This window comes from Schistosoma haematobium, chromosome 5, assembly GCF_000699445.3.
Source record: "Schistosoma haematobium chromosome 5, whole genome shotgun sequence".
Taxonomy (NCBI): Eukaryota; Metazoa; Platyhelminthes; class Trematoda; order Strigeidida; family Schistosomatidae; genus Schistosoma; species Schistosoma haematobium.
Genome location: NC_067200.1, coordinates 14,964,747 through 14,978,344, shown reverse-complemented (window position 1 = coordinate 14,978,344; position 13,598 = coordinate 14,964,747).

Below are 13,598 nucleotides of genomic sequence, written 5' to 3'. Positions count from 1 at the left end.
CCACTGTCATTGTGATAATCCAGTTATAGTCTGTCATTCTCCTTATATTAATGCCCTGATACCAGTAGAAACTTCCGAATTATTGACAAAAGAAAACATAATAATTAAACTACTTGTTATATGTGAGCTATTGAAAATCTCTACATTCCGATGTAGTAGACAAGAGCTTGTAGCGGTAAATAAATCCCCAAAATTAATAGCTCTGTAAGTTTTCGACAATGGATGCTGACCACATTAGTTTAAATGGACTCACCTAGCTGAAGGCGCTCGGCCATGCATCCGCACCAGATCACGAGTTGGAACGCCGTGCTCAACAACCCTTGCAATCGCTAGCCAGATTAGATAAGATATATTGATAGTATATCAAATATATCTTCTAGCTTCCTCGCTTCCGTCTTTTGATTTCACTTTGTGGGTACGATTCATATTAGAAGGCGTTACTGGTTAAAGCGTTTTCAAACTCCGGATACCTGTGGCATCTTCATTGGTGAGCCTAACGTGATCGCAAACTGTGAGTTTGTTCCTTTTTGGGATTCTATATATCACTGCCTTATTAGAATTTTTTGTACATTGTGATTTTTTCGTGTTTTTTGGATATTTTTCCCTCGTTCATTCTCGTACTTCATATTTCATCATAACTGAACAGACACCCAAAATACTCAAGCTTAGGACTATATCCCCACCTTCGTTCCAACTGATGCCTTTCTGGCCCGACAACATCGAAGCCTGGTCTTGCTACGCAGAAGCCGACTTCTCCAAGCACGGCGTAATCGACACACGTGCACAATTCCTCGCAGTAGTCAAGGCACTATCGCGGGAATTCAACAGGTACGTAACACCTAGTATGTTTACTAGTGATGTTTCCGATCCTTACGAAATCTTAAAACGCTCGATTCTTAAACGCGGAGACCTAACCGATCGACAAAGGCTAGACCAACTCCTCAGTAACATCGACCTGCAACACGGTTCTGCGACGGACATGTTGCAAAGAATGAGAGAGGTTATAGGCCCAAGAACTTTCGACGAAGGTCTATTTAAAGAACTTTTCTTGTCGAAGCTTCCTCAGCAGGTGCAAGCGGTTTTGGTCTCGTTTCAAAACAACGCCTTAGACTAGCTGGTTGCATCTGCCGATCGTATCTTAGAAATTACGAAATCTAATGCCGAGGTTTTTTCAGTCAAAGAAAAGCCTCAAACGACTCAGAATGACATTGATGATGTCACAGGTATTCAGTGTTTGACAACGCTTCTACCAGTAACACCTTCTAATATATTTCGTTCCCACCCAGAGAAATCAAAAGACAGAGTCGAGGAGATCGGAAGAGTATATTTGGCGATGACCAATATATCGGAATTCTCTGATCTGATCTGGCTAGCGATTGCGGTTGATGTTGAGCACAGCGTTACCACACGTGATCTGGTGCGGATGCATGACCGAGCGCCTTCAGCTAGATGAGTCCACTAAAACATATGGTCAGCATCCAATGTCGAAAACTTAGAGCTATTTATTTTGGGGATTTATTTACCGCTACAACATAACCGAGTTACGTCATACACTTACACGTTATATTAATTTTCGTAACGACCTTAAGCGATCACACACCCCACGTAGAAGCACTTTACGTAAGCGGTATGTCTCTAGACCGCGAGAGACTGATAACCCCGACTGGTGCTGGTATCATAACCAGTATGGAAGTTCTTCCAAAAATTGCAGAAAACCCTGCAATTTTCCCAACTCAAAACCGACTGACACGAAAAGCAACTCGGGAAACTTCCAAGCCGGCACGAGTTAACTGCAACCGTAGCCGGCGAACATAGCCGTCTGTTATACGTTACACATGTGACAACGAGAGTTCGCTACCTCGTCGACACTGGCGCAGAAGTTAGCTTTCTCCCAGCGAACCGGCTTCACGAATCGGTTTCGACCTTACAGGCGGCAAACGGAAAGCCTATCTCTACGTAAGGCAAAAGGTACGTTTACCTTAACGTAGGTTTACTCAAAGCCATCCACTGGAACTTCGTTGTTTCAGACGTATCTATGCCAATCATTGGTATGGACCTTCTACAACACCATAATCTACTCGTCGACATGCGCAAACGGAGGCTAGCGGACGGAAACACTAATTTATCTGTTTACGTAAATTCATTTTCTGGTTGCGGATTATCTCCAGTCACGATTAAGCATACGACAGACCCATTTTATCAACCACTACTCGATAAGTACCCTGGGATACACCAAACGCAACCGAAATTACCGTGTGTAACCAGCAACGTTACACATCACATCACGACTACAGGACCACCTGTATTCTCTAAAGCACGACGACTAGCCCCCGAGAAGCTAAGGTTGGCGAAAAACAAGTTCAACCATATGATAGACTTAGGAATCTCCGTTGCACATAGTCCCTAAAAAGGACAGCAACGATTGGCGTCCAACTGGTGACTATCGGCGATTGAACGCGAAAACCATTCCCGATCGTTACCCGTTGCCTCACATCCACGATTTGACAGCTACCTTGAAAGGTACAACTGTCTTTTCGAAAATCGACTTGGTTAAAGCGTATAACCAAATTCCCACGGCCATTGATGACATTCCGAAAACGGCTACCAAAACTCCTTTCGGACTTTACGAATTTCCGCGAATGCTCTTCGGTCTAAGAAACGCCGCACAAACCTTCCAAATGTTTGTTAGACGACGTTTTCGAGGTGTTAATTAAATATAATCAAAGTCACATCGTGCTCCTAATAAGCTAGCTACTCCCGGAAATCATCAACTTAACGAAATAGATGGTAGAGTTCAGAAAGTATTCAGACAAACCACCTCCTAAAAGTAACTTTTACTTCCGCTGAAGAAAGATATTGAAATCTTCAAGCCAACTGACTGAATCTGAAATATTTTCCGTGCTGATCTCAAACTAGCAGACCATAATAAGAGGCGATGGGAAAAAAACAGAAATGAATGAACATCGTCTGTACTGTAAAGAAACCTTTTACTCATAGGTTTTCATACCATAAACGTTCAAGGTAAAACGATCTTCAAAACACTCTGGGTGGTAAAGGGAAGAATTTTACAAAATTAAAAGTGTGATACATATATCCTTGTAGCCTGCCAAAAAGGATGGTGAGATTTAAAAATGTGGTTGACACAGAAAACCCTAATGTCATTGCTATTTCGTAAACATGGCTGACATCGGAAATATATGATAATGGAATTCAGTTGCTTAATTTCATACTTTGTAGGACTGACGAAGTCAACCGTGCGGGTGATGCAGTTATTCTGTATAAAAAAAGCACCTTAGAGTTGTTGGGAGAGTGGCACACGACCCAAGGACATGTGAACCGGGGCGCTGCCGAGTGAGATGGAAAAGGTTAAACATTGGATCTTTTAAAGTATACCGCAGTCCAGGATGTTTAGTGAGTAACTTTCTCCTAAATACGAGGGTGTAAACGTTTTATAGCAGGCGAGTTTATTGCACGCTCCATAAACTGCAGGAACTTGGAAGTGGGGTCATTAGAAACATCGTTTATGTACAAATTGTCATAAACTTCAACCATCCTAGCTTTATCCTAGAACACCTGAGACCCCATTCAGACATGACCTACGAAACTCGCTATGCTTCTTGAACTTTGTCTTCCTATCAAAGTTCCTTCCAACTAGAGGGAGGATTGATAACACGATCATCTAATCCAAGTCTATAGATGATATAGCCTATCAAACGGATGTAGTGACCTGTCCAGATATTAGAAAGTCAATTATGAAGGCGGCCAACACAGTAACTCCTATTTAGGACGGGAGAATTGACCCTGGTGCATCAGTAGGTGACGTTGGTCCTAGCCACACGGTCTTCAAAGCTAAACATAAGATAACTGGGAAAACACCTTTTTCAATAATTAACATGAAGAGTGGGTCAGCGATGGAGAAGGCGGGGTGAATTAATGAAAATAGATCGGATGGAATGGCTCGGCCTCGCAGATGTGTTCGTTCTGCATAACTTGTCTTTACTCACATTAAATATATTATTCCACTTCTAGCTTAGATGTTTTCTTTTCAAACGCCAAACGTTATATGGCGGATCGTTACTGTACGACAGGTCAGAATAGACAGTGGTATGATTTCCACGTAAAGACTTATGGATTAGGTTTTCACCTCGTGACATATCTACAATGTTAGGATTCGGTCTATTATTTTGATATTACTAACAACGAAGTGGACCGTAATTCTACAGATACTCTTCCTGAAGTTATGCAATCAAATAAACCGGCCATTCTTACCCTGAACAGTCCGGATAAGACATAACACAGTCATCTCTAGATAAACCAGGAGGTGTGACGCGTACTGGCATAAAAGACGAAATGTTGGGACGTTGACATCAACCCTGGCACAACAAATACAATGGAACGTAACAAGTCGACCAGAAATAAGTGTATGAGAATAATTCATGCGGCCCGGAAAATATATGAACAGCAGTTGGCACGACCCGTAATCAAGCAATCGAAGCGAGTGTTCCCGTACACCAATTATAGAACAAGAGCTCACCACTGGGTTCCCAACTTCGCTACAAAAGGGAGTGTGTCTCAAATGATTGAAGAAGACCAGGACAATACAGAATCCATGGAGGACATTTTCGGGACTGTTTTAACTACGCAGCCACTTCCATACAAAAAACTAGACCCAAATACAAAGTTAAGAGATCAGCTACTCACTGTTTACTTTGATCGAGACGATGAATTAAAAGCTCTTAGACCTAAGCAACGGAAAAATCAACAAGATCAGACGAATTAAACACTAAAATATTGAGACATTGCGCAATACATTACTGTCCTGTTGACCACGTTATTCAGTATATCACTTGGGAAAGGTAAGCTACTTACCGAATACAACGATGTGATCCTCATGACAATCCGTAAGACAGAGTTAAGAAAAAATCCATCAAACCAAAGATCTTTCAGGTTCATCAGTGTCATAGTTAAAATATTGTAAAGAGCATCCAAAAGGCCATAGTTTCAATGGTTTGAACTAGCAAAATGAAGATGCCACAGGTATTCAGAGTTTGAAAACGCTTTAACCAGTAACACCTAATATGAATCGTACCCACCAAGCGGAATCAAAAGTCAGAGGCGAGGAGGTTCGAAGATATATTTGATAGGTTATCAATACATGGTGGATCGACTGATCTAATCTGGCCAGCGATTTCAGGAGAAGTTGAGCATGGCTTTCCCACTCATGATCTGGTGCGGATGCATGACCGAGTGCCCTCAGCTAGGTGAGTCTGTAGAACTATGGTCTACTATGATATTAGTACTGCTCTAATAATGGACGTAATCCTAAAATTATAGACTTGTCATGATATAACTGCCTAATCTATAAGATCTTACGTGGAATTTACATCGTCTACACCAACTCATTGCATCATAACAATTACCAATACATGATGGAGAACAAGCTTAGACTAGAGATAGGATAATATATTTAATATGGTTAAAAGATATAAGATAACAGGGACCACGCCTGCATGGCCGAGTCATGCCATTAGACCCACTCCAATTCATTCAATTCCTTGTTCGCGCCTTCTCCATCGTTAGGTATTTCTTCGTGTTAAATATTGATTATCTATTTTCTGAGTAATCTCGCATTCAGCTTTGAAGAATGTGTAGTTACGGTCCAATGCCACTACAAGTCCACTAAAACTAATGTGGTCAGCATCCAATGTCGAAGACTTACATAGATATTGATTTTAAGGATTTCTTTACCGCTACAAAATTTCTAAACTGTGAACAACGATGATGCGCATAGTCGCTAGATAGTGGGAAATCAGTGTGTGTTGCTTATGTGGATTTTAGAAAAGCATTTAGCAAGGTGCGGGATAATAAATTTCTCTCGAAGCTGGAAAACATACGAATTGCCAGACCTCTCCAAAGCAGATCAAATATTTCTTTATGGGTAGCAGACAGAAAGCAAGAACAGATTCCAAATGATTCTTCTGAAGACCAGTACTTGGTGGAGTGCCACAAGGTTCTGTTCTAGGTCCTTTACTTTTTATACTGTGTGCAGATGAACTCGCAAGTATATTTGAGTCTGCTGATGATGTCACAGGTATTCAGTGTTTGACAACGCTTCTACCAGTAACACCTTCTAATATATTTCGTTCCCACCCAGAGAAATCAAAAGACAGAGTCGAGGAGATCGGAAGAGTATATTTGGCGATGACCAATATATCGGAATTCTCTGATCTGATCTGGCTAGCGATTGCGGTTGATGTTGAGCACAGCGTTACCACACGTGATCTGGTGCGGATGCCTGACCGAGCGCCTTCAGCTAGATGAGTCCACTAAAACATATGGTCAGCATCCAATGTCGAAAACTTAGAGCTATTTATTTTGGGGATTTATTTACCGCTACAGATCACTCCCCCTAGTGGGGCAGTGACGACCCTAAGACGTGGCCAGCCAGAAGTTTAAACCCAACGAGTTTGTCGTTGGTAAACACTCTTCTGATAGCTTACTAAATTTAGCAGCGTCTGGTCGTCTTTCCTTACTATATGGGACGGAGGTACAACATAGTAAAAAAGAAAATGTACAATGAAAATTTCGGATCCTCATAAACGTCATCGTTCTTTTCCAGCCGTCCTGGAAAAGAAAAAAGAAAATGTAAGTGCATGTCGAAAATACACTCGTATGTGCGTAAAAGCACAATGTCGGCGGAAAAAAAAAAAGGAAAATAAACTCATGAACACGTAATAGCGTTAAAAAAAATTGTTTTTTTTGTTTTGTTTTTTTTAAATAGAAATAAAAATATATAAGCATATTAAAATTGTTTTTTTTTAAAAAAAAAAATATAAAATGTCGAGAAGTGCCTTACGTGCAATAGTCGTTTAAATGTTCTGGAAATCTCACCCTTCTTCCAGAACGCGTCGTTTTAAGTTTATTTTCGGATACTGTCGAAGTATCATCGCGTGTGTTGGTTGTCGGATGAGGTATTATAAGTGTCGGAGTCATGTCGTTCGATTGTACCGAAGGAAAATCTACGTAGATAGGATTTCCTTCTAAATACGCTGCTTTTAAGCGATCGATGCTGATGCTATCGTTGGTTCCGTTCTTATCGACTATATAGTACTTAGATTCACGTTGAAGAACTTTGAAAGGTCCTTCGTATGCTGATTCGAATGGTCGTCGATGCGAGTCTCGACGAACGAAAACGTGTGTACTATATCGTAAGTCAGGTTGAACGAAAACATCAGTTGATTGAGGTCGAGTGGAAGCAGGTTTAACTGAACGCATTGCGTTTGTAAGCCTGTTCGTGTAGGAGGTTAGATCCATGTTCACCGAAGAGCACGAAGGATCCACGAATTCTCCTGGAAGTCGAAGTGTCGTTCCATAAACGAGTTGAGCCGCAGTATATCCAATGTCAGGTTTCACTGCATTGCGGATACCTAGTCAGACGAGTGGAAGAGCGTCGGTCCATTGTGAAACGTTTGCAGCTGATAGCGAAGCTTTCAGTTGTCGGTGAAAACGTTCTACCAACCCGTTTGCTTGTGGATGGTAGGCGGTCGTTCGGAAGCGAGTGATTCCTAAAAGTGTGGTCAGACGACGGAAAAGATCAGATTCAAACTGACGTCCGCGATCTGTAGTGATGGTTGAAGGGCAACCGAAGTTTGCTACCCATCGTTCGACGAAGGTGCGGGCCACTGTTTCAGCAGTGATGTCCTTAATAGGTACTGCTTCTGGCCATCGAGTGAAACGGTCAACGCAGGTTAAGAGATAAGAGTATCCATTTGAATCTGGTAAAGGTCCTACCAAATCCAGATGAACATGGTCGAAACGGGCATCGGGAGTTTTAAATGAGCCTAAGGGACATTTATTGTGTCTGATAACCTTAGATTTTTGGCAGCTTACACAGGAGCGTGCCCACTCCCTCACGTCTTTATTCATTCCAGGCCAGCAAAACCTTTCTGCTATAAGCTTGATGGTTGCACGAACACCTGGATGCGAAAGTTTGTGCAATGTGTTGAAGACATTGCGTCGATAATGTTTCGGAACGATTGGGCGATCCCTACCTGTAGATGTGTCACAAAGTAAGGTTTCTTTACCTGTTCCCATCTGTTTGATGCGTAGTTTAAGGGTTGTAGACGATAACTCGTGCTGAAGATCACTGTCTTCTTTTTGAAGCTCGGCGAGTTTAAGAAGGTCGATTCCTTGGAAACTGTTCAAGGAAGTTATACGAGATAAAGCGTCTGCAACTACATTGTTTGCTCCAGAGATGTGTTGAATATCTGAAGTAAACTGCGAAATGTAGTCCAGTTGTCGAGACTCACGGGAGAGTACTTGTCAGAAGGAGAGCTTAACGAGAAAGTGAGCGGTTTATGGTCCGTGAAAAGAGTGAATTCACGACCTTCGATGTAGTGTTGGAAATGCCGTACAGCACAATACATAGCTAGGAGTTCCCTACCGAATGTGCTGTACCTCGATTCGGTGTCTAGCAACCTTCTAGAGAAAAATGCCAAGGGTTGCCAGGAGTTGTTAACCCATTGTTGTAAGACTCCTCCGATTGCTGAGTCGGATGCGTCTACTGCGATGCTAATGGGTGCTCGGGTGTCCTGATGTGCGAGCATTGTTGCTTTAGCAATCAGTTCCTTAACTGTGGAGAATGCTTTTCGTGCGGTGTCGTCCAAATTAATGGATTTCGCATTTCCACGAAGTTGGTCGGTCAGAGGTTTCATAAGTAATGCGCATTTGGGTATGAAACGTCTATAGAAACTTACCAGGCCGTTGAACGTGCGTAATTGCTTGACGGTGGTCGGTTCTGGGTAATCCAGAATGGCCGCCACTTTGGTCCTAAGAGGTCGAATGCCTTGAGCATCGATAGTGTGTCCCAGAAAGTCTAACGAGTCGGTTCCGAATTGGCATTTCTGAACGTTTACAGTAATGCCATGTTTTTGAAGTCGTTCGAAAACAAGATCCAGATGCTTGAGATGTGTTTCTCTGTCCGGACTTGCGATTAGACAGTCATCAACATAAGCGTGTACGACGTTGAGACCTCGAAAAACGTCGTCTATGAATCTTTGGAATGTTTGAGCAGCATTCCTTAGACCGAAAGGCATTCGCAAAAATTCATAGAGTCCGAAAGGAGCTATGATAGCTGTTTTCGGTATGTCGTCAGTAGCCATAGGGATTTGGTTATACGCTTTAACCAAGTCGATTTTCGAAAAGACAGTTGTACCTTTCAAGGTAGCTGTCAAATCGTGAATGTGAGGCAACGGGTAACGATCGGGAATGGTTTTCGCGTTCAATCGCCGATAGTCACCAGTTGGACGCCAATCGTTGCTGTCCTTTTTAGGGACTATGTGCAACGGAGATGCATATGGGCTACTTGACGGTCGTATGATTCCTAAGTCCATCATGTGATCGAATTCGTTTTTCGCTAACCTTAGCTTTTCAGGAGCTAGTCGTCGTGCTTTAGAGAATACAGGTGGTCCTGTAGTCGTGATGTGATGTGTAACGTTGCTGGTTACACACGGTAGTTTCGGTTGAGTTTGTTGTATCCCAGGGTACTTATCGAGTAGTGGTTGATAGAGTGGGTCTATCATATGTTTAACTGTGACTGGGGATACTCTACAACCAGTAAAAGAAGTTACGCAAACGGACAAATTAGTGTTCCCGTCTACTAGCCTCCGTTTGCGCGTATCGATGATCAGATTGTGGTGTTGTAGAAGGTCCATACCAATGATTGGCATAGAAACATCTGCAACAACGAAAATCCAGTGAATGGGTTTGCGTAAACCCACGTTAAGGTAAACGTACCTTTTGCCATACGTAGCGATCGGTTTTCCGTTTGCCGCCTGTAAGTTTAGGGTCGATTCGTGTAGTCGGTCGTTAGGATTTGCTGGGAGAACGCTAACTTCTGCGCCAGTGTCGACGAGGTAGCGAACTCTCGTTGCCACATCTGTGACGAATAACAGACGGCTTTGTTCGCCGGCTACGGTTGCCGTTAACGCGTGCCGGCTTGGAAGTTTCCCGAATTGTTTTTCGAATCAGTCGGTTTCGTGTTGGGAAAATTGCAGGGTTTTCTGCAATTTCTGGAAAGCTTTCCATACTGGTTATGATACCAGCACCAGTCGGGGTTATCTGTCTCTCGTGGTCTAGAGACAGATCGCTTACGAGAAATGCTTCTACGTGGTGTGCGCGATCTCTTACGGTCGGTACGAAGACTAAGATAACGCGTGAGTGTGTGACATAAGTCGGTTATATCATTCTGAGTCGTGTGAGGCCTTTCTTTGACTGAAAATACCTCGGTAGTAGAAGGTTTCGTAATTTCTAGAATGCGGTCGGCAGATGCAGCTAGCTCGTCTAAGCTGTTGTTCTGGAACGAGACCAGAACTGCTTGCACCTGTTGGGGAAGTTTTGACAAGAAGAGTTGTTTGAATAGACCTTCGTCGAAAGTTCTTGAGCCTATAACCTCTCTCATCCGTTGCAACATGTCTGTCGCAGAACCGTGTTGCAGGTCGATGTTATTGAAGAGTTGATCTAACCTTTGTCGATCGGTTAGATCTCCTCGTTTAAGAATCGAGCGTTTTAAGATTTCGTAAGGATCGGAAACATCACTAGTAAACATACTAGGTGTTACGTACCTGTTGAATTCGCGCGGTAGTGCCTTGACTACTGCGAGGAATTGTGCACGTGTGTCGATCACGCCGTGCTCGTGGAAGTCGGCTTCTGCGTAGCAAAACCAGGCTTCGATGTTGTCGGGCCAGAAAGGCATCAGTTGAAACGAAGGTGGGGACAAAGTCTTAAACTTGAGTACTTTAGGTGTCTGTTCAGTCATGATGAAGTATGAAGTACGATAATGAACGAGGGGAAAAAATATATATATCCAAGAAAAAACACGAAAAAAAATCACAATGTTCAAAAAAAAATAAAAAATAAGGCAATGATATATAAAAAATCCCAAAAAGGAACAGACTCACAGTTACAATTAGGTGTACCAGATCACGTTGGGTTCACCAATGATGATGTCACAGGTATTCAGTGTTTGACAACGCTTCTACCAGTAACACCTTCTAATATATTTCGTTCCCACCAAGAGAAATCAAAAGACAGAGTCGAGGAGATCGGAAGAGTATATTTGGCGATGACCAATATATCGGAATTCTCTGATCTAATCTGGCTAGCGATTGCGGTTGATGTTGAGCACGGCGTTACCACACGTGATCTGGTGCGGATGCCTGACCGAGCGCCTTCAGCTAGATGAGTCCACTAAAACATATGGTCAGCATCCAATGTCGAAAACTTAATGCTATTTATTTTGGGGATTTATTTACCGCTACACTGCGAATCTACTTTATGCTGGTGATGTAGGAATTCGGCGGGAAATAAATGGAGGTGTAGATGCATGTGTATTTAATTCGGACTCAGGCTTTATTATCCCTATATCTGGCTCCAGTTCAGTCATATTCTGATTGTCGTTAAAGCTTATGTACCGCCAACCGTCGTATATTTTTACTGATATTATTCGCGTCAGAAAATAAGGGGACAAAATAAACTAAACACAACAATGGATTTTGAGTTCGTACATTACACACACTCATTGATCCGGACAGATAGTCCGAGAAACGAAGTGAAGGAAGAGAAACGAAACGAAATGATGCACAGTAAGGAGGTGAGTGAGCCAGATCGTTTTGATCAAGTGTGACTAAATATTTATGTTGATACAAAATAAATCACAGACACGAAATGAATAGTGTAGTCGTTTGACGCACATACGATCATATAAAAAACAATCGGATTAATAAGTGGACAAGTGACAAGGTAAAAATGTGGCTTCGGAAGAATGAATAAGTTGGTCTGTACAAAAGCTAAAATAACCTGTGTGGGATTGACACAGTACCAGCTACCTCGAGACTTCCTGACCAGCTGGTCTAAAACATTTTTGATGCCCTTCAACGCGATTTAGCGTTTCTACATGCACATTGGGTATACGAAGGCAAATAAGTACAGTATTGGGTAAGAGTCGTTGCCTGTAGTCCTGCCCCACAATGATCTAGAGGTAACAGTGAGTCAAAGCCCTAAAACTACTGCCCAGTGCCGTGAAGTTTTAGCCAGGGGTTTCGGAGCCCTACGAGCCCTAAGACTAACATCAACCAGATTGCTTACTGGTACGCTCATCACAGCATGCATAACCCCAGTAAAATCCCAACTTAAAAAACTGCGTTTAGTTTATAAGCCCCTGTTTTAAAGGTGACTCAGTTATCTTGAGAAAATTACAGAGGGAAGATACCCGTGAGACTCTAAAGTTCCAAGGTTTACCATACACTGTGTAGCTTGAGAAAATAGACCTCTTAACTCTGTCTTGCCACGGATTAAGAGGTGATCTGATTTCGATGTATAGAATACTACTGAATCAGGACAGCCCAGATAAAGTAGGCGAATTTAAAAGCCAAGAACGAACAAAATATGGATTGCGTATATGTTTTTACGCTGAGTCATCAATTCTTAGAGTTTTTTACCCGACGAAATGGTATCCACCCATTCGATTAACTAATTCAAAAAAACACTGGACACCCTCACATGCTTACTAGAAGACTCACACAATCTGTGGGCCTCCTGTCCTCAGTGCCAAAATCTGAATCTACTATATTTAACCATAAAAGACTTCAAGTGTCGAGATGCCACAAGTATTTGCAGTTTGACAACAATTTAACCAGTAACATCTATAATTGAATCGTTTCCCCACAGTGAAATCAAAAGTCATAAGCGAGGAGGTTCGAAGTTATATTCGATAGATTACCAATATATCGAGAAGTGACTGATCTAAACTGACTAGCGGTTGCGGGAGAAGTTGAGCACGGTGTTTCCACTCGTGATCTGGTGCGGATGCGCGGCCGAGCGTCTTCAGCTGAATGAGTCCATTAGAACTAATGCGGTCGGCATCATATGTCGAAGACAAACAGATCTACTAATTTTGGGGATTTACTTACCACTACATTACTATCAAAACGACTGGGTCTTTTCAAGTTTTTCGGTGGACTGTTGATTCAAACGACAATTTTGTCATGATTAGAATGTGATTTTAGACAGTAGAAAGCCAATACAATTATTACATTTCCTTCCATCCTCAACGATTCTAATAGAGGATTATTAAGGCCACATGTGAGTTTCTCACCATTTCTCAGATGAGCTGCTTTATGTCTTCTTGATTCGAGAGTAACTCTATTGTTGTCTGACCAGCCTTACAATCAAATTGGATTCCCCTGAAATGATAACCTATTTATCTGGTTGTAAACTTCTGTGACAGCCTTATTTTATGTACCAGTGAATATTTAGATGAACCGGTGAGGAATGTTCAGAAATTGAATAATAACTTTTTTTATAATTTAGATGCTGTATTTTGTCTGCTGTCTAGTTCTCTTTTCTGACTTGCATGAAACACATTATTTGGTTTCATACTGCATGATGATAGGTGGGTCAGCATTGTCTGCTTAGGCAATACCAAGTAACACTAGATGATTGAACTTTGGACTTAGATCTAATGAAGGTATTCTATCTAGTAAACTTTCCTTAAAGATGCGTATCATTAGCAAAAAGAAGTGCTTCGGAATATGCCTGTA